This window comes from Pteropus medius, unplaced genomic scaffold (genome assembly GCF_902729225.1).
Source record: "Pteropus medius unplaced genomic scaffold, Ma_sr-lr_union100, whole genome shotgun sequence".
NCBI classification, from domain to species: Eukaryota; Metazoa; Chordata; class Mammalia; order Chiroptera; family Pteropodidae; genus Pteropus; species Pteropus medius.
Genome location: NW_024342473.1, coordinates 18,241,870 through 18,261,452, shown reverse-complemented (window position 1 = coordinate 18,261,452; position 19,583 = coordinate 18,241,870). Strand labels below are relative to the sequence as shown.

General features: G+C 43.7%; 1 protein-coding gene across 4 annotated transcripts in view; it reads left to right on the top strand.

Annotated features, from left to right (window-relative positions):
- The window catches only part of LIPC (lipase C, hepatic type), a 116,542-nt gene that overhangs the window by 4,135 nt on the left and 92,824 nt on the right, over positions 1-19,583 (top strand). For 2 of the 4 annotated variants that reach the window (XM_039865475.1, XM_039865474.1), the window contains exon 2: positions 7,962-8,088. The exons of 1 other annotated variant lie outside the window; for it this stretch is intronic. The gene's annotated coding sequence lies outside the window, so the exon portion shown is untranslated. The remainder of the gene's footprint in view (positions 1-7,961; positions 8,089-19,583) is intronic. One more of the 4 variants, XM_039865478.1, reaches the window with a different exon arrangement.

Sequence of the window (19,583 nt, the reverse complement as noted above, 5' to 3'; positions counted from 1 at the left end):
GCCCCTGACACTCACAGGTTCGTTGACATTTGCTCATTGCAAGAGCGAGTGTGTAATGATTCAGAGTCTTTTCAACTCGCTTTGGTCATTTCATGTCTCCAACTCTGGGGTCCTTAACGTGTGTTCCTGCATTTAAACAAATTCAAAGTAAAAAATGATACATAGTGATTGTAAAGGCAAAGAAACAGAACTGAGAACTTCAATTCTGTTGTCCTATGTGACCACTAATAGTTTTTGTGTTTAAAATTTTGAATGGTAAAACATTTTACAGTGAACTGTAAGGTATAATATTTTGTTTGGTAAGTAAAAATTTTGGTTCTTAAGGAAGTACTTTTAATGCATTTGAGTATCTTTAATGTTGAAATGTATTCTCTTTAAAATTGTTTATTTCTCTAAAACTAAAGAACAAATCAAGAAAATAGTGATGATTACTGATTTTGCATGAATATTACTGAAAATAATTTTGTCTTACAGAACAGAGGGGTATTAAAATGATCCATTCTGGGTTGTGAATACATGAAGCATACCACTGAGTCTAATAAAGGGAATAAGACATGTATATAGAATTTCTCAAATGGAACATGGAATGTGATGAGCAGTCCAACTGACTAAGTGTTTGCGTCCCCCCACACCAAAGTCTATGTTGAAATTCTAACTCCAATATGATGGTGTTAGGGTGTGGAGCCTCTGGGAAGTGACTCAGTCGTGAGGATGGAGCCCTTGTGAATGGGATAACCGCCCTCATAAAAGGAACCCCAGAGAGCTTGCTCTCCTTCCACCACAAAAGGAAGCAAAAGAGTTTACTTCCAAGTGTGGATGTAGGGAGGGCTTTTAGGGGAAAGCAGCCTTTGAGCAAGGTCTTACAGGATGCAATCTAGACAAAAGAGAATGAAGCTTTTCTCATGCATAAGCAAGGGTACTGCGCCGATAAGGTGCACATGTTTTTCAAGCCCAAACACTTTCCAAAAATAGGCCCTCTGGGAAGAAGAAATTAAAAAGAAAAAAAAATCTACAGGATAGTGTTGACAGCAACATGGGTCACAACTGCAACAAGCTGGAAACAATTTAAACGCCCAACAATAAGCCATTAAGGATGGAGGGTCCAGTTATTACTAAGTCCGTCTTTAAACAAATATTGTTTCAAATACCCAGTACTAAAACTTCCAAGAATTTTGGGGGGCGATAATGATGGGATTCAGAAATAAAAGGCTTAATGCTGGTGCTTAGACACTCACAGTTAAATGCTGGGGATCTTAACCCAGCACAGGGATGGGTTTCAGAAAGTCTGGAAGCCTCCTGTATGATCCCCAAGGCTGTGTGTTATGTGTAATTTGAGTGAGAGAGAGGTGAAAAATTTTGGCAAATTATCTGAGGGACCTGTGACCTTTAAAAAGTTAAATAACAACTGGGCATGTAGCTTTAGAAATGAGTATGAGGCAATTTTACATGTGATAAGGTGGGGAAAAAACAGGACTAAATAACTTACATATTGATTCATGACTGAAGACCTATATACCTGTATATCACTAGAAATGCGAAGTATATTTAAAGATACATAAAGAGTTTTAAGGCCATGGACTGTGTTTTTTGTTAAGTTTTTAAATGTGAAACAGGGGTGGTTCATTAGAGTAGTGGTTAGCACATCTGCTTTACATGCAGAAGGTCCTGGGTTCTCGCCCCAGTGGAGCCGCGGTCCATACCTTGGGTGTGCCAGGCCCCGGGTGCGCCAGGCCCCGGGTGTGCCATGCCCTGGGTGTGCACCGTGAGCACATGGGAGGAGACACCCCGCCTTCAGAGATCCACTTAAGGAAACAGCAACATCAAGAGGTCAGAGGTGGAACGGGGTGGGGGGGGGGCGATAAATAAATAGATAAATAAATGTAAAACACGAAAACATTAAATTTAAATTTAAAAAGGCCCTGATTATCTGCAATTAGGTTGGTCCTGGATTTGCTTTCCCTTGGGAATCACTGAGAAAGAGACCTTGCACTATCCCTTAAGACCTGCCACCTCCACCCATCCACATAGGCTCAGCCAGGCCCAGAATTACTCCCTCAATAGGGCGGGCAAATTCCTGACAGGTCTCCACCTTTTCAGGGAACACCATTCATGAGTAATATTGGAGGTGGCATCCAGAGATAGAACTCTTTTACCTGGGAGTGTCCGTGAAACTGAATTCAGCAGAAAGCCAATTCCAGTGAAGTTCTATCTGCCCTCTGCTAGACTTCCTGGCCCTTCTGCTGAGATGGCCTAAAGCCCTCCTGAAGGTCTCGTACCTGGAGAGGACAAGCCTGAAGTGAGAGGACAGCAGCCTGTCTTCCACCTGCTTGCCTTTCACAAGGGATCCAGGACTTGAATCCTTACTCTTTAATTCTAGTCCAGGTAAATAGTCCATTTTTCAGAGTAACTGAGACGGCTGATTGTTGAAAGAACTGACCCGAACACATGAATCATAGAGTGACCCAGGCAAAAGTCAACTGTCCGGTACCAAATCCCCCACTAACACCTTCTCTCTGCCCTGTTTGCCATACCAGCTGCCACAATGCTGCAAAGCATGCTGGGTCTTCGCACTGGGAAACGGGGAGGAGAGGAGGGGTTGGGTCAGAGGTTTGCCTGGTTTTAGGCCTGGTTCACAGGACAGGGCAGAAGAGTCTGTTACATTCTCCAAGGGGATGTGACTACCCTGACCACAGCCTGGGGTGCCCCTGACATCCGTGGGGTCCAGGCAAGGCAGGAGGCACGACAATTTTCATAACCAGAAAGGTGGGAGTATGCTGGTTCCAAGGAGGGTATCCCTTATAGAATCGGGCATGGCCCAACTGGGGATTAGGGTTTACCTCAATAAGGAAAGGGGCTGTCCAGATTGGCAGGCATTACATCTGGACCCCTGCCAGATTTCAGCTCCAGTGCGAAAACCAGAACAATGGGTCAAAGCCCAGCTAGTCCTGCAGGGAGTGGGGTTGCCATGGTAAAGTGGTGAGCAGGTGCCTGGGGCTCACAGCTTAGGGCAAAGAGACAAACTCCAGTTGTGTCCGCACTAGAGGATTTAGGGTGCCCGTCACGCTTCTCAAGCGAAGGTGTAATTCCTAGACATAGCCACAAGGTAGCGCAGTGATGTCCTCCTAGCTGCTTCAGAGTTTCAGGGAAGGATTTCAGGTTTGGAGAATTAGGGTTTCCAGTTGACTCTGGAAATCTCAAAGTTGTTGGCTAACCTCCCTTTTCTCTCTGTTCATGACTGTATTTCCAGAAACACCCATAGATTCCACAGTGGTATTGGGGGTGTGGGGGAAGGGGAGAAATAAAGAAAAGATGATCAAATGCATCGAAGGAGAGACCTCCTTGTCTGTCCATAGCATTTCCACCTCCACATATGCAAGTTCACATTCAGGGGCCTGGTGGAATGTTGTGGGGCCATTAAAAATAATTCTTATGAAGATATAAAGATGGCAACACTGAACAGTGTTTATGTTCCAGTGCTCAGTGGGACAAAAATAGTATATCTAATCATGTGGGTCCTGTGATTACAATTCTGAAAATATGTATATTTGAAAGGAAAATACTAGAAGAAAATGTACAAAAATGTTGATATTTCAGTTGAGTTTATATCTAAATTTTTATCTCCTCCAAATTTGATGTAATATTATAGAATGTATATAGTATATTTACTTTAATGATTTGAATAATTAAAAAATAGATTTACTAAAAAATGATAAAATGAAAGGATTTGACTAGATCAGAGGTTCTTGAACTTTAGTGTGCATCAGAAGCTTATAAAATAAGATTTTATTAAATCTTATTTACTTATAAAATAAATAAATTTTATTAAATTTATTAAATAAATAAATAAATCTTATTAAAATAAGACTTCTGGGCCCGGTCTGTGGAGTTTTTAATTCAGTGGGTTGGGATGGATCCAGGAATTTGCATTTCTAATAAGTTCCCAAGTGCTGCTGGAGATCTGAAGACTACACCTTGAGAAGGACTAGAGAAACAAAACTAGACAGTTAATGACAACACCTTAACTGGACTTGAACCCAGGTCTCTTGACTTCCAGGCTTATGGCTCTGCCCACAATGCTAGCCTCCAGGGCAAACCTGACTTCATTCCTAACTCTTCTGGTTGGGGAAGAGTTATTAATATCTATTGGTCCTGGGTGTTGACTTCCCTCGGGGGTAGCTATATCCCAAATAATATAAAATCCCAAAATATTCGTGACAATTTATTTCTCTAAAACGAAATACCATCATTCTGAAAAGAAAATGATTCTTGAAATGAAAAAATTCCCAAACTGAGACTTACTTATAATTGGTGGAAAAATACTTGTTGCAATAACTAATTAACCATCCACACTGAACCACTTTTTGGCAGGCCTGAAAATATGATCAAGAAAATTCTTTTCATATGAGCTGGGCATTACTAAAAGCTGGGCAGAGCCTGATTCTCAGTTGACGAGGACTGGCCTTTCTACGATTGCAAAAAACTTTCCAGTGACAAATGTTTCCACTTCCTTGTCCCAAGAGAAACTAAGAGTGAAAATAATATCCTGCTTTATATCGAAACATAATAAGATCAGCAGCAGCAAATGACAGCATTTATTAACTACCTACTGTGTACTAGGCCCCATGATCAGTACACAAATGTATCCCTAATTATACAAAAATGAAAAAGCATGCCACCATTTATCAAGAAGCTTCCCAAGTGACAGGATCTCTGGCCCCCTACAGCCGTGCATGTGTGTGTGTGTGTGTGTGTGTGTGTGTGTGTGTGTGTGTATTACAGGTTAGGAGAGGCATAATTTCAACACAGTGTGATAAGTGCACAATTAGGTACAAAATATCTCAAGTCCTTGAGGCAGGAGAGGTTAGCTGAGAAGCCTCTATAAGGGGGAATAATATCTGAGTTGAGTCTTGAAGGAAAAGAAGTGGAAGGACATCACAAGCAGGAGGAAAAGCATGAACCCATCTTGGAGCCTTGAAAAACAGATCATGAAATGGGGAACCCCCAAGACATTTGTTGTGGTCCAGAGTGGGGCACAAAAAAAAAAGAAGTAGCTGGAAGTGAGGACCTCAAAGGCTAATAATGAGTTTGGCCCTTACTGTGGAGCAGTGCGGCCACCATTGAAGTTGGCTGCCTCTCCTGCTGGGTAGATGGCTTTATCTCCCAGCCTGGCTGAAACCTCAGCCTCTCCCTGATCGAAAGCAATGTTATCAACAGAAAAAAGCAGAGATAGGGCTCAGAAGTCACCAGTTCTGCAGCCTTACCCAGCCAACACCCACAAACACTCAGATCTTCCTCCTAGGCAGGCCCCAGGCATGAGCAAGTCTCTTTGAAGTTTTCTTGTTAATTGCTATTCCTAACACTAAGTCATAAGAGGAATTTATACGAAAGGAAACTGAGGCAAGAACACATAATAAATGCTTGAGTAGGAACCTTCCATTTACACATGAAGCTTGAGTAGGAACCTTCCATTTACCTTATTCTAAGTCTGAAAAGAGCCATTTGGACATTTTCATCATACTAGCTTATAGACCTATAGCAATTTCAACTTTAAAAACGCCTTCCTACTCACATGATACTGCTTGCTTCTTATAATATCTGTGTAAAGAATATCGGGCAGGTGTTATTATGACCATTTTACAGATATAAAAGCTTACCAACCAAAGACCACTAGGAACACACTTGAAGTCAAATGAAAGTAGGGTTTATTTGGCTCACCGCAGCAAGGAGAACACACTCTAGAGAAACCCAGGGGTATCTCAGTACCAAGAGTCGAGAGGGGCTTCTTGGAAGATTTGGGCTTGTGCTGGAGAGACTAAGAGAAGGTTGGGGAAGTGGGGGCAATTCTGGGTTGGAGTCTGTTAAAGGGGAAGTGGGCAATCTGATGATCGGGTAGCTTCATAATTTAACGATTAATTCATTATTGTCAACTCATGATTGCTTAATTTAATCCATAGTGATAGAGTAGGCAGGAAGATGAAAGCAGGACCTGAGCCAGCCCTGGGACAGGCACAACAATCACTCCTGTTTGCCCAAAGACGGGACCATTTAGTCATGTTTTCGGTTTCAGAGTGGCCTCCTCTCTGTCTGGTTGCAAACACAGATGTGGAGAGTCCTCGTGGTACATTGTTTCTGCTCTGTGGGTTCTATGTTGGGTACATCATAGTCTGGCAGGGCTGGTTTTGTTGTGCTTTGTTTTCATTTTCTCATGCACCAAGAAACTCAGGTAACATCTTTGAAGTCTCCATACCTCAGCATTGGCTGCACAGGCTTGGGTAGCTGCCTTCACCCACCGCGCCTCTGATTTCCCATGACTAGTATGCAGGAGTCCCTTTCAGCACTGACATCCTGGGTGTTGACAGGGCTCATCGAGAGGTCACAGTGCCCAGAGACCTTCAACAGCTGCCTCATATCGTATCAGCTATTTAAACATTAATAGGAGAGAGAAATATGAAAGCAAAGCTCTGCCCACTTTAAACCTGAGATATCGCTTCTTGCCTTAATTCTAGCAAGACTCAGTTGCCTTGAGCGATTTAAAGGTTCCCAGGTACTAGGACAAAGGCACAATTCTGTTTCTGATTCTGTAAGAATAATCCAAGCAGTAAATGATCATTAAACCATTTCTTTCCCACTGCTGCTTTATACAGGGCCATACACATCAGTTTTTGATTAAGTACTAACAATGAAAACATGTATATGATGCTTTTTGGAAAGGAATGTTTATATTGCTTTGAGTAGAACCATGATTTATGAAATAACGGCAACTGTTATTTTTAAGAACTTTTAAATGTGTCAAATGCTTTGCCTATTTATTTCGCTTAATCCATGCAACCACCTTGTGAGATAAGTATCATTATCCCCATTTTATAAATGGGGAAATTGTGGTCCAGAGAGATGAAGTAGCTTGCCCAGCTAGTGAGTGACAAGGCAAGATCCACAATCAGGCCTGTCTGACTCCAGGCCCACCGCTCTCTGGCAAGCCGGAGAGATTGGGTACCTTGGCCTTCAGAGGTACCCCGCTATAAATGTCCATGCCAGGGGAGCCTGGGACCTACCCTGAGCCTCTCTGGGCCTAGCTACTTCTATCTAGAAGTTTGCACTCACCTTACCCACTATGAGTGATGGCCACCTCCTCACTGGCCCAGGAGGAAATCCATCCCTAGACAAAGTCTTGGTCCCCTCACATCTCAGTCACATCACAGTCTCTGCTTCCAGAAGGTCAAGCTCAGAAACAATGTGTGAATACAAACCCAGGCAGCTCAGCCCAAAAAAAGGAGCAGCCCCAAAATGTCAAGTTTGAAAATTCTGGGCCAAGCTGAGGAAACCAAGGGTACTTCGAAAAGGCTAAAATGTTTTTCTTCACCAAGAATATTCCAAGTATAGATTGTTTTCACACACTGAGCTAGACCCTCCCCGGCTTCTCTGTGGCTTAATGACACCATCAAGACAACACCAAGAAGTCTCCCTTCACGAGACTCTCTCCCACCTGTCACACAGGTCTTGCAGTTATCCCATGACTAGTTCCCTTTGGCGTGTTGTTTGTGCCTAGGCCACCACTTTCATGCCACAGAGAGAGGCTCCTGTCACTGAGGTTCGTGATCAGGCCGGGTGACGTTGCAGCAGGAAGACTGGAGAAAGTACTCAAAGGGTGGGTGGGGGTCAGCCTACCCACTCACAAGGGACACGTCCACATGGCTGACTCAGGTAGGGAAGTCCGCACTGGGAGGAAGGATTTACTCACAGATTTAGCCACACACCAGCTCTGTGTCAGATCTTGTGATCTGACTCCAGCGTTATTCAACATTCACCCATTGTATTGGTTTGCTAGGGTTGCCATTAACAAAGGGCCAAGGAGTGGCTCAAATGATAGAAATTTATTTTCTCACAATTCTGGAGGTTGGAAGTCCAAGATGAAGGTGCTGGCAGAGTTGATTTCTTCTGACGTTTCTCTCCCTGGCTTGTAGATGACCATATTCTCCTCTTCATCTTCATATAGTCGTCTTTCTGTGACAGTTTGTGTCCTAACCTCCTCTTCTTATGAAGACACCAGCCATATGGGATTAAGGCTCACCTCAATGACTTCATTTAACTGTAAGTACCTCTTTAAAGACCCTGTCTTCAAAGACAGTCACATTCTGATGTACCGAGCGTTAGGACTTCAATACATTATTGGGAGGTAGGAGGAAGAGAAGACACAATTCAGCCCATAATATCCAGCAAAGACTTTCAAGACCCTGCTCTGACCTGGACCCTGAGCCAGGCACTGGGGACACTATAGACACCGCAAGTATATCATTATTCTATTTGGGTTTCAGCGTCTTCCTGGGGGTTTCAGAGTTAGAAAAAGAGGCTTATAAATATACACGAGATTAGAAAATGAGTCTAAGTCTCCATGTCCTGAACCAAGCCCAAACAGGCAGGGGGCCTTTGCAGTGGGGGCGCAGGAAGCTGTGGCCCAGCCAAGGGGCACAGGAGCCAGCTGGCAGCTAGAGGGGGAGGGGACCCAGACCCTTTCAACAGCACGATTAAGACTTTCTGGCAGCACAAGCAATAACTGGCAGGGCACCAAGAAGGAGCCATTTATCTGGCTCATGTTGCGGGTAAGCGATAAAACGCCCTCTGGCAGGGCGCCCAAAGGAATGATCCTCCTTCCAGGTGGGTGCTCCCTGTGAGCCCACACTGCTCTCTCTGGCCTGGAGAGGCGACCTTCCCACACAGGCGGTCATCAACTAGGCCACTGCCTAGACTCACCCTGGCCTCAGCCAAGGAGAAAGGGCCCAAGGTCAGCTGCCATCCTGTCCTGGGGGCCCTCCCTTCACCCCTCGCAGAGCCCTAAAGGAGGAGGGGATAATGACCTGTGACTAAGGATGAGTAGGACCAGGCGGAGAAGCAAGGAAGCTCCTCTGCGCATCTGGGTTCTCGGTTCCTGGCACAGGCAGGAAATACACCACAGACTCCTGCGGGAGGCTCTGGGTGACATGAGAGAACTGGATTTGAAGTCTAAAAACCTGGGTCTCGGTCCCGGCTGCACCACTTAACAGCAGGTGGCCTTGGGCAAATGACTGAAGCCTCTGGACCAACGCCAGTGAATGGGATGACTATTAGAGACCCCACAGGGTTGTCTGAGGCTGGAAGGGGTCGTATATGGGGAAGCATTTTGCAACTGTGTGTTGCTGGCCATAAAACAAACTTTTGTAAGCATCTACTATTTACCAAGTCATCCTACTATTATAACACTCACTTGATTCATTGTACGACTCCTAAAATTTTCCCCGCTTTTTATTACAAAGTGTTCAAATATTAAAAAAGTTGAAAAGATAGTACAATGAATTATCATATTGCCACCAGGTAGATTTAATAATTGTTAACATTTTAGTGTATTTGCTTTCTCTCTCTCTCTCTCTCTCTCTCTCTCTATATATATATATATATATATATGCACACACACATATATATACATATATATATGCATGTCTATATATGCATGTCTGTGTACAGAACCATTTGATTTCTCTGTCTCTGTCTCTCGCTATGATATATGAATATATGAATACAGTCATGCACTGCTTAACGATGGGGATAAGTTCTGAGAAATGTATCATTAGGTGATTTTGTCACAGTGAGAACATCAAGTGCAGTTACACAACATAGATGGTATAGCCTATTACACACCTAGGCTATCTGGTTTAGCCTATTGCTCCTAGGCTACAAGCCTGTACATGTCACTGCACAAAAAAAAAAAAAAAAAAAAAAAATTAGATTAAATTAAGCACAAGAGAAAATGATGCAATCAAGAGACACAGTAAACAAACATAAGATGTACAAGGCTGCTCCTGTTGTAACACGGCATACTGTTACAGCAAACTTTTTTTATAAGTAGAAAGTGTACACTCTAAAAGTATAGTATAGTCATATAGTATAGCATAGTCATTTCTTATCATTATTAAGTATTATGTACTGTATATAATTGTTTGTGTTATCCTTTCATAGGACTGGCAGCTCAGTAGGTTTGTTTACGTCAGCATGACCGCAAACACGTGAATAACGCGTTGCACTACAAGGTCATGACTGCTGTTGGCTGAAATGTCAAAATGTGGCCCATGACGGTATATGTATCTCACACCTGTCTCTCTTCCTCTCATATATATATCAGCGCACTGTCCCATACCCATTGGAGGCCTCTTGTCCATAGCACTTGCCTCATTGCTCTTTAATTACCAGCTGGCACACTCCCCACTGAACTGTGCACACCTCAAGGGCAGGGGCCAGTCTCAGTCATCATTTTATCCCCAGGACACGCATAGGCCTGGTATGAAATAGGCACATGGCGAGTGACTGTAGAGTATATGCTTCCCCACCAAAGGGTTAGGCGACTTACACTTTTTGTGAAGTAAATGAGTTTTAAGTCATTTCATCTAGCAAATTCAACACCCTTGCTGGAAATAATAAAAAATAACCCAGAGGAACAGGAGAATCAGCTCAGGTGCTGCCTGACTTCCCCAGCTAAAAACACGGGGACTCTGAAGTTCCTTGGGGCTCCTGATTAGAGGCTATACTCGACATCTGTGATGCAGCTACGATCTGCAAGGGAGAAATGCTCTCTGGACGAGTCTCCTCTGGAAAACACACACACACATAGCTGCACATAGGAGCTGACTCAGTTCCCATTATGGATCTTATAGAAGTGAGTCCTAACCCTAACCCTAACCCTAACCCTAACCCTAACCCTAACCCATGGAACCAGGAAACCACTTCCAGACCAGTGAGAATAGAAGAGGAGATGTATATCACGCTTCTGCTGTTTTCTCGCCCATAAATTCCCCATAGTGCTCACTACCTTAATAGGAGTTTTAAGCTTCCTCAGCTTCACAATGCTTTCTAAAGCAGAGCTTCTCAAACTTTAACGTGCATGTGCATCACCCAGGGAGCTTGGTAAAGTAAATGTCCTGTTTCAGTACATCTGGGACAGGCTCCAAGATCTTGCATTTCTAACAAGCATCCAGGTCGTGCCAATGCAGCTGGTCCTCAAACAACATTTTGAGAACCAAAGTTCTAAAGAACTCAAAATAACTCCTCATTTACTCAATAAACTAAACCAGTAATGAGCACCTACTACTAGACATAAGGCAGCATGCTAGCACTCGAGAAACAGGGAAATGGGAAGAAATATACAGACGAATGAGACACAATCCTTTGCTTCAAATCCAGCTGGCTATGCCTAATTACTATGTCTAGCATTTTGCTTAAGTAGGCTTAATTCTTACAACAACCTATAACCTATAAAGTGCATACTGCTAATCTTGTTTTACATGTGAGGAAACTGGGGCGTGTGCAGCCTAATTGTCTTGTCTAAACTAGTAGAAGGATGCAATGAGAACTGAACTGAGGTCTATTTGACTCCAAGGCCTGTGTTTTTCCTCCACATACTTTTCTAACACTTGGTCTTGATGCACTTCTCATCAAGTCCTCAGACAGGAAGAGCTCTGGAGGCAGACTTAGCAATGGCTCTGGGAGAAGGCAGTGGAGTGGTACCAGGAGGGAGGTTCTAAATATGCACCACAGAGAGGAATTAGGACCTAGCCGGCTGCTCCAGACTGCCTTCCCTAGGGTCTTCTGCCTATTTCAGGAAATATATTTTTCTAACATGGTGGCTCAAACACTGCCCAGGGCTAGCAAACTTCAGCCATGAATTATGGCTCAAACTTTGTCACCAAATGGCTGTGACTTTGGATAAATCACTGCCCTCACCTGAACTCAGAGTTGGGAGCTCTTCAAGTCCTTTCCTCTCTAATAAAAGATTTCTAAGCTCTCTTCCTGTAAGCCAGAATGAAAGGCTCATAGTTATGTCCCCACTTGGGATCCTTCGGCCCCAACTTTTTAGCTCAAGGCCAGGAGTGTCTGGAGCTCACCTTGTAGTCTTCCTCCTTTCTGTCCTCACTTCACACATGTTTACTGGGCACATACTCTGCCCTGGATCCTTTCCTTTGCTGGGACCACAAGGGCAATAAGATGCATCCCCTCCCTTTGAGGGAAGACCCAATGTAGACAGAAGGTGTCGAGCGGAATGGCCCCGGCTCAGGCCCCAAGAATGTGGTGCCAAGCACCTCACTCAGCATGGGTGGAACAGGCAGAGCCACGGGGCAGCTTCCGTGAATGCCAGGGCTTCCCTGGAATGTTCCACTTCATCCCCCAACAACCCTAGGAGGTGAGTGCTATTATTGTCTCATTTTAAAGATGAGGAAACTGAGGCTCACAGAGGTCAAGTGACTGGTCCAATGCCACATGGTTAATAAGGGTTAAATGAGACAATGTCTATAAAAACACTTAGAAAGTGTCCAGCAAGCCATAAATAAATGGTAACTAAAATGTTTTTTTAAATAGGAGTAGGAGCCAATTATGCTCACTCTCAGACACAACAAACTGACAAGTTAGAGAAAGGCCTCTTGTCTTCCCTGGAGGACAAAGCCCAGGCTTGGGACTGGCCACACAGGATGAGAAGACCGCTGAGGAGATAAGCAAAAGAACCCTCATTGAGAGGGCCTCGCAGGCTCCAAAGCGCCCAGAGCCCATGCGAAGGGCAATGCAAGCTCTGACGGAGGTGGCAGCAGTTAGTCATGGTGGGGGAGGCTCAGGGTGGTGATGACAGCCCCAGGGCCCTTTGTCCTTCCTAGATGGCTGCTCACCCCAGGCCTGGCTGCTCCATGTTTTAGCTGCCACACTCCCCGTCTGGGTAATGGAGTGTTATAAAGAATGTTGGAGGCCATCAATTAGTGTTTAACTCCACATTCATTGGGTTGTATTTCTAAGGATGCTCCACTCAGATCCACGGCAGAGGTAAATCTCACTCCTTTTCATTTGATGGCTTGGAATTAAAATGCTGCTGAACATTTTCTCTCAAAGAAATTGAGATTTATGGATCACTGTCAATGTCAACACATGTTGGCCATTATTTGAAAGTCTCGCTCCTCAGGACTGATTGTTATTTACTTTGAAAGATAAATGTGGCTTTATAATCCATGCGGGTTGCTGGGAGGAATGGATTTTTAAGTTCATTTGTTTCTTCCCTTGGAGACTTTTTTATTCCACTTCATTCTATTTTGTCTGGTGGTGTCAGCCCTACCCTGCCCCTCTTAGACACTCTCATGTCTCTGAGGTTCTGGAACAGAGACAAGAGGAGCAAGTCTGTCCTCAGTCCAGGTTCCAGTGTCACACTACAAAGAGACTTAGCACCTTAGTAGCAAAATTGCCCTGGCTTATGGGCCAAAGCCACTAATACATAATCTGGGGCTAAAGTGGAGACCATCAGGGAGCTTGCTTGAGGAGAGACAGGTCGGCACTGTCCTGAACACTTCTGGCCTTTTCTATTGCTAGGCAGGGTGTGGAAACTGAGGCAGGAGCTGAATCATTTAGATCAGAGGTTTTGACAGTGGTTCTCAAACTTGAGCCTACATCAAAATCGTCAGGTGAGTTCGTTAAAACAGATTTCAGGGCCCCACTCCAGACTTCTTGACTCAGTAGACCTAAGATAGAGCCCAGGAATTTGCATTTCTAATTAGATCCCGGGTAATGTTAATACTGATGCTGGTTGTGGGGCCCACCTGAAGAATCTCCTTAGAACAAGAGTAATAAATAGTGGCAATGGAGGCTATGCTATGAGTGGGAAGTATTAGAGGCCGTGAGTGGCAGAGACAGGGCTACTGGCAGTGTTTGGCACTCTAGGAAAAGAATAGCAACATCTAAAGCGGAATTTTTATTAAGTTTTGCTTGGCAATGCATGATTTAAGTCTTTTTTTTTTTTATGAACTCTTTAGTTAGAGGTCGATTTCTGTTAATAAGCTGTAAATTTGGATCTGTTTTGGAAATGTATTGAAGTGCTAATGGGTCTGCGACCACCCAGGCCACCCATCCACTGGTGGTCTGCTACATCTAGATTACTAGGAAAGTCATGGTCTAGTTACTGGGATGTTTTGATAACTTTATTGGGTGATAGTTGTAAGGAATTCCAGTGTCGATAACAGCGCCTATGGTGCTGATTCACACGCCATTATCCCTAAGAGATTTTCCATACAGTAGTCAGATTTACAGGTGTAACTTGGCCTAGGGTAATGAAGGGGCACAGTCTAAAGACCCTGGAATTTTACATTGAACACCACAAGTTCATTGGAGGCAGATAATAGCTTTTCCTTTGCATTGGGACCTTACATTATAAGTCATAAGACTGTGATTGCCCCAGGAAATATGCTAGAAAGAGTCATTGCCTACTGAAGCTAGGCTGCCCCAAGCGCTCCCCATCAAAGTCCCAGCCAGTGGACTGGGCAAGGCATCACTTGGGATTCATTAGTTGGAGGCGAGCATCCCCAAAGCAATCAAAGGCTCTGATTTTCACAGGGCTGGGAAACTGTTATTAAGACAGGTAGTGCAGTGTGGGGTTGGAGGAAAATCAGCATATTTGGAAATGTGAAAAATGTAGATAAGAATACCCAATGATTTTATTAGTTGGGACTTTGGGTCATAAGGACAAAAAAATCCAACTGATATTAACGTAAGCGAAAAGGGGAATTTATTTACTCAAATAACAGTGATGTCCAAAATAGAGGTGTCGGTTACAGCTGGATCTATGCCTTTAATAAAGTCATTATATCTCTCAATTCTCTCTCTCCTTTTTCTTCTCACATTTTCTCTTTCTCTCTCTCCCTCCCTCCATGATGGCACTTGGGAGTCTCAAATTTCTTTGGTCCTTAGAACTTAAAATTCCAGAGAAATTATAATACCTTATCACATACCTCCAGCAAACAATCCAGAAAAGACTCTGCTTGGCCAGGTGCTCAGCCCTAAATAGATGACAATGGCCAGGAGGATGAAATCTCCAACTGGCCCAGTTTGAGAATCTTGAGTAGAATCAGCTCTACCCAAACCTGACCAAGCAGGGTCCACATGAAAAGTATTTTTCCTCTGAGGAGGAGATGCCAGCCAGACCACAGAGGCTGTGAGGCACGAGGATGACAGGAGAGGCAAGGATGGCTCCTGCTTCCATGGGGGCAAGCAGAGTGCTTTTTCTGTCCCGGCATACACACCCTTAACTACACATTGGGCCTCTGCTCAAAGGTGAGCTCGCAGCTACTCTATCCGGGCATGAGGTAGAACTGGCCTCATGAGCATGGGGTAAATCCTGAGTGACCTTATAGACTCAGGACAATGCATTTTCAATTAGTTCTCTAGCATATAGGAACGCCAGTGCAACTTTCAAGCATTACTCCCTCCAGGGAAAGAAGATGGGTGAAACAAATGAAATCAGCATTTTTATTGGATTCCTAGGAAGTTTAGGGGCTTATTTACAAGCCTGTGTTAAAGACACACTTCATTGATGCTCTAATTTATATCACAGTGATTCTCAAATTGTAGTTTTAAGACTAGCAGCATTAACATCACTTGGGATCTTGCTAGAAATGCAAATTCTCTATCCTACTCCAGACCTACTGAATCAGATACTGGGTGTGGTGCCAAGTGTTTGCTTTAATAGGCCCTCTGGGTGCTTCTGATACAGGCTAAAGTTTGAGAACCAATGTTCTATACATGTACTTGATTCAATTCACCAAGTTCAAACGAACCACCTACTATAAAAACTAAGACTTATGGTTTTAGTGATCAGTCTGAATGTAGATGGGTATAAATATGAAACGGTTTTATGATCATGCCTACTTTCAACCATGTACTATCAAGTCACACTTTTCCATCCCTTAATAACATCTTGGGCATATTCCTTAACTTTTGATCAGTTCTATTATTAAAAGTCTTTTTATATTATCTAAATCTAAAGCTGCAGTCTTAACATCTGATTTGACATTCTTCCTTTCCTCCTTCACGAGTAGACTCTGGGAGGAGGTGGGATTTGTGGGACAGAGGAGAGAATCCTACCCTATCACTCCCTTTCTCACTGCAACACCGTGGGGTGGGTGGGAGAGCAGGCCTGGTTCTGGAATTGCTCCCTAAGGGAGCTGGTAGTGGGGTACAGGTGGGGGACATACAGATCCTAACTGCTTATCAGCTATCTGGTCTCACTCTAGGCCCATCTGCTGCTGGTGGCCCTGGCTGCATGCCGGTCCTTTGCACATGGCTTTCTGAATGCTTCTCAATGTGACCCCAGCCTCTCTATCACTGAGAAAGACAGAGGTAGTCGCCCCCTTTGGCTTCTCCATGTCCCTCCTTTACAGAGCCTCAGAAACCACTAGGGTCTTTCCCAACCCTGTGAGGGCTGAAGGGAACTGAGGTAAAAGAGGATCCCACCCCCTTAGGCACACTTCCCCCAAGTCCTTTCTGCCTCGGCTGAGTCTCCTGTCTTCACATTCACACAAACTCCTATGAACACAGGTCACACTCTCCCCAAAACTCCATCACAATATCCCCACCACCAGATGGGGCCAAGAGTCTCAACATCTCAGCAAGCATCCAGCCTAGAGCAACAAGACAATTGCTACCTCCTGTAGGCACCCTCACCCTGCAATCTCCATCAGTGATTTTCATAGATCTCCCCAACTTGACTTCAAGATGAGAGTCACAGTGGGAGAGACAGAGTCAATTTTCCCCCTGCTTACTCCCACCTCCTTGCTCCTGCTTGCTCCCCTACATAACGCAGGGTAGGGTGGTGATGGTAATTGGGCCTGCTTCCTTGAGACCCCTGGGATTGGGGGTATCTGGCCCCATTTGCATACAACTCTCTTTAGAGAATATGAGCTACTTAACACCTGGTGTTTCCAGCAGAGTTTCTGGTGCCAGTCCTATTCGCTTGTCCTCTTACGCATGCTTTTCGCAACATGTTTTCACATAGATTATCTCAGTTGACCTCACAATGAAGCATTTAATCTACAAAGAAATAGGCTCAGAAGGGTTAAGTGACAAGCCCTAGGTTACATAGCCTAGTAGTAATGGTGGGAGAGGAACCCAACCCTGCAGCTCCTGGGCACCTGTTCTCTCCCTGCTGTTTCATGCAGATGCCTCAGGAACACTTGTCTTACAGAAGCTCGAGGCAAACTTAGAGCAACTAGCCAGAAAAATACCTTGTTTCCAAGGCTATCGAGCAGCTGATAGTGGAGAGTTTAGGGCACGGGATTTCCTTAGAGAACACCCGAACTGGTTCAGATCATGGGTCCTGACCATCGTCTTCTCATGCCAAGGCCACATGATCTCAAGAGAACCTTAAGTTGACGTCTGTCAGCCAGCCCCTTTCCGGGGGATGGGAAGATATGAGTTGGTACTTTCAAAGCAGAAAGCTGGGCATGGAACTGACAGGGCTGGCTGGCTGACAGACCTTGTGCTCTAGAATACCCAGCTCAGGTCATATGGGGTCAGGGCACCACCATCTGGGCTGCGTACACGGCTCTGCCCAGAATGACTCATTTCTGCACATGATGGGTGAAGGTTCACGGTTATACTCCCCACAGTGGCCAGAGTGCATGGCAATTTTCTAATCAACAGATGAATCTGCACCCCTGCCATACACAACAGGCTTCTTTCTTTAAGTTTAAGTAAAGACGTATGACAAGCATGAGACACTCCCATGCCCTCATTCTGGGCATAATTTCCCCGAGGGCTAGGGTTCAGTGGGAGCCAGCCAGATGGGCTGGGATCATATTTCCCCACCAAAGATCAAAGTCCTCACCCTTGACAGAGCCAGTTGTTAAATTTTTAGGAATTTTGCAAATGGATAGTTTACAGCCATTATTTAAAAATTAAATTATAAAAACTTAACGATTAAATAAAATAATTATGTTAAAACACGGTAGTAAATATTCAAAATTCTTCCATTTCTAATTATTTTACTACATTTTACTATTTTCTCTGTTTTTAAGGTTATTGACATTATTGGCGTTTATGGTGGAAATACTCTATAATGGTGAGCTAAAGTGTATCTTTTCCTAACTCCCATTAGTAACATCATTCTGGTAGCTTAATAGCAGCCATGATGATTGTATTTACACATGGAAATAGGTATTTACAAATGTATTTTACATAAATATAAAAATAATTAAATAAAAAAGATAGATAAATAAATAAATGAATGAATGAATGAATAAAATTAATCAGGGTTTTATTTATTGTTTTGTTGACTGTGTGAGGCAAAGATCGGCAAACCTTTTCTATAAAGAGCCAGATAGTAAATATTTTTCCCTTTGTAGGTCATATAGTCTCTGTCGCAACAACTCACCCCTGCCATTGCAGCACAAAAGCAACTATAGGCACTAGATAAACCAATAGACATGGCCATGTTCCAATAACACTTCATTTACAGAAACATGTAGTTTCTTCCAGGATTATTCTTCCAGGATTCAAATCTATTATCTAATACAGCAAAGAAGTAGTTCATGATTGAAGTTCCAATATACATATTCGTTGTTTCAGTTTTGTCTTACTCATTAATGTAAATGAAAATTTCAACCAACATTCACATCAGAATTATATATGTTTGTCATTTGCGACTATGGGTTGGCTAAAAATACAAAAGTTCAGCAAAAATTGCTGACGGTATTCAGAAGGGTCATTTGGCTATATAGAGTTTATAATAAAGAGTACTGTATATTTTATTATTATTTGTAAATTGTGTAATATACATTTTGATATTAATAAAATATATAATACACACACACACACACACACACACACACACACACGTTTTTTTCCAGGGAGCCAGTTGTTAAATATTTCCCATCACACCACTGGCTGAGGGACATCTGCATAGAGACCTAACTGTCCAGAGCAGCACACATTAAGGAGCAGAGGCACAGTCCAATGCACAGTGTCAGGGATGGAGGGACAATCAGGAGAGCCCTCCAGGCAAGCAAATAGCAAAGGAAAGGTGTGGGGTGGAATAGACTGACTTGGTCAGGGCTACGGAGAGAAGAGAGTCAGCATTGGGAAGCACGGGAGATGAAGTAGGGGCCAGATACATTTAATGACATGGAAACAAGCTATGAGGTTGAGCAGCAACAACCACAACAACAAAAAAGCAGGTTGCAAAATTTGTGCATTCGGGTTAAGGATTGAAAAAATACATTAGAAGAAAATGCACTTAAATATAAAGAGTTCTGGGTGATAAGATTACAGCTAATTTTGTTTTCATGCTTCTTAATACTTCTCTGTAACTTCCTATTTTTCCAAAGTGTTGTATATTGATAATTGTGAAAAATAAAAAGGTTTTCCCGTATGAAATGCAAAAAGCAGGCGGCCCCAGAGCTCCTAGTTAAACCTGAAGCCACCGCCAGGGACAGGGCACCTCTAGCCTGACGCAGCCCAGAGGCTCTTGGAGGGAGGTGTTGAGGAGGGGTGCAGTGGAAACAAAGAGGGGATCCTCCTCTCCTGGGAGGATTGCAGGAGCACATGGGTAACCTGTTTTCCCAACTGAAGAAGTATACCTTTTTAAAAGTGCACCTGCTTCATAGAGTTGGAAGGGATTCTAGAGAACATCTATTCTAACTCATTTCTTTTACTAACAAGGAAATAGACATGAAGGAGTTCAAATGTCATACATACCTCAGGGCACAGAGCAAGGTGGAACCCGGGACCTGGCACCTCAGTTCTCAGCATTCAAGTCC